Source organism: Cheilinus undulatus, linkage group 1, assembly GCF_018320785.1.
Source record: "Cheilinus undulatus linkage group 1, ASM1832078v1, whole genome shotgun sequence".
In the NCBI taxonomy this organism is placed as follows: Eukaryota; Metazoa; Chordata; class Actinopteri; order Labriformes; family Labridae; genus Cheilinus; species Cheilinus undulatus.
Genome location: NC_054865.1, coordinates 50,365,172 through 50,367,535, shown reverse-complemented (window position 1 = coordinate 50,367,535; position 2,364 = coordinate 50,365,172).

Below are 2,364 nucleotides of genomic sequence, written 5' to 3'. Positions count from 1 at the left end.
TGGAAGCACCGCGAGACTTTGGGCTGGCTTGCGTGCATAAATTTATTTTACATAGCATGGCTGGTGCAGTGATGGAGGTAATGTGGAGCTGTATGCAAGGCTAACGTGGTTAACGGTGATTCATGCTAATCTAAGCTGCACTGGCTTAATAACACTGGTTTGTGTCAATGTTTTCACCGAGCTTTATCACATTCAGTCCTTATTTACACTCCTTCTGCCACCAGAGCTGCTCACCGTAGCCCCACTGTCCAGTGTTTCTCAAAATGAGGCTCCCGGACCCCTAAGGGGGTCGCCAATGAGCGCTAGGGTTCATGTACACTTGGAAGAAAAAGAAGGGTGTAGGAGCTATTCAACTGTAGTTCATATTTATTTTGTGCATATTGGTAATTACTATTTTTTTTCTCTCTATTTAGACTATATTTCTGATAGTATTTTCTTTTGCTAATCATTTTTTAAATAAATTTAGTTCTCGTTTATTAGTGTTCGTTAAGCTGGGTGTGTAAAGCTGTAGGCACCATGGTTGATAAACAGTGCATTCAGAAATTATTCAGACTGTCTCTTTTTTAACTTTTTTTTGTTGTTGCAGCCAGATGCTACAGTTGAAGAGATTCATTTTAATTCTCATTATCTACACTCAGTACCTTATAATGGCAAAGTGGAAACTGAATTTTAGACATTGATGCAGATGTATGAAAAATAATCTTAAAAACACATTGACATAAGTATTCAGTCCTTTGAAAAACACTTTAAATTTAGCTCAGTTTCCTCTCATTTCTCTTGATCTTTGCTGAGATGTTTCTGCACCTTGATTGGAGTCCACCTGTAGTAAATGAAATTGATCGGACATGATTTGGAAAGGTACACACCTCTCTGCAGAAGGCCCTACAGCCGACTATATGTACAGAGCAAAAACCAAGCCACAAGGTCAAAAGAACTGCCTGCAGAGCTCATAGACCGGATTGCTGCAAGGCACAGATCTGGGGAAGGCTGCAAAAAAATCTGCTGCACTGAAGGTTCCCAAGAGCACAGTGGCCTCCATAATTCTCAAACCAGGACTCCTCCAAGAGCTGGTTGCTTGGCCAAACAGAACAACTGGGGGAGAACGGTCTTGAATGATAAGAAAGGTGACCCATCAAGTTAGTCCATCTGACTGAACTGCAGAGATCCTGTGTGGAGATGGGACAAAGTTCCAGAGGACAACCATAACTGCATCCTCCACTGATCTGGGCTTTATGGCAGTTTCCAGACAGAAGCCTCTCATCAGGCATGAAAGCCCACTTGGCTTTTACATGGGGTTTATTGTAAACTCCATGTAAAAATGTTGTTCACCACAGGTGGACTCAAATCAAAGTGTAGAAACATCTCAGTTATGATCCAGGAAAATGGTAGGAACCTGAGCTAAACTTACAGTGCTGTTGCAAAAGGTCTGAATACTTATGTCAATGTGATATTTCAGTTTTTTGTTTTGATTAATTTGCAAAAAAAAATCTAAAATTCTGTTTCTACTTTGTTATTTTGGAGGACTGAGTGTAGATAATGAGGCTAAAAATGAACCCAAATGAATACAGCATCAGGCTTCAACCTAACAAAATTGAAAAAAAGTGAAGGGGGTCTGAATTCTTCATGAATGCACTATCTGTTGCATTAACTTCTTCATACCACTAGATGTCCCCATAACTTCAAACCAACAAGCTTTGCCTGCCTGGTCTCATGTCAAACTCTTCATGCATACAACATGCTCTCTTCATCACAGTGACACTCACACACCATTACTGCATTTACACATCAACTCATCAGACATAACCAAATGTTTCTGTTTTTGCATGCAACTCCTCGGGTCATACTTCTCATTGATAGCTATGTCCATCTAAGAGGGAATGGTGTTGTTCTGGATATTGTCACTGCTGTGTTTCAGTTGTGGGCATGAGGCTGAGGGACGAGAGCTGAAGATTATCACAGCAGTGATGATACCCATAGCAATATATTCACCTGGGGGTAGGGTAGATTGTAGGCTGTGGTGAACGGGTGATGCCTGAGGAGTTTTTTTAAGGAGTGCTGCAGATATCTGTGAGGAGTGGATTTAGAGAGCAAAGGCCTATGTCTCCATAGGGACAGTGTCTGGTATTAGGAATAGAGAGCAGGCCAGTGTTTGTAGGTGAGAAGGCAGATCTTGTCCCAACTGGGAGCCAGGGAGATATGCTGCCAGGAACTAGTGCAGGTGAGAACCCTGGAAGTGGAGTTTTGGACATACAGGAGCCTGTCTAGGGCTTTGCTGGTGTGGAAGTAGAATTTTATGTCCTATTCAGTGGACCCATGGATCAGCTTGTGTTTCAATAAGAACCCATATGTTCTCTGATCAGTCTT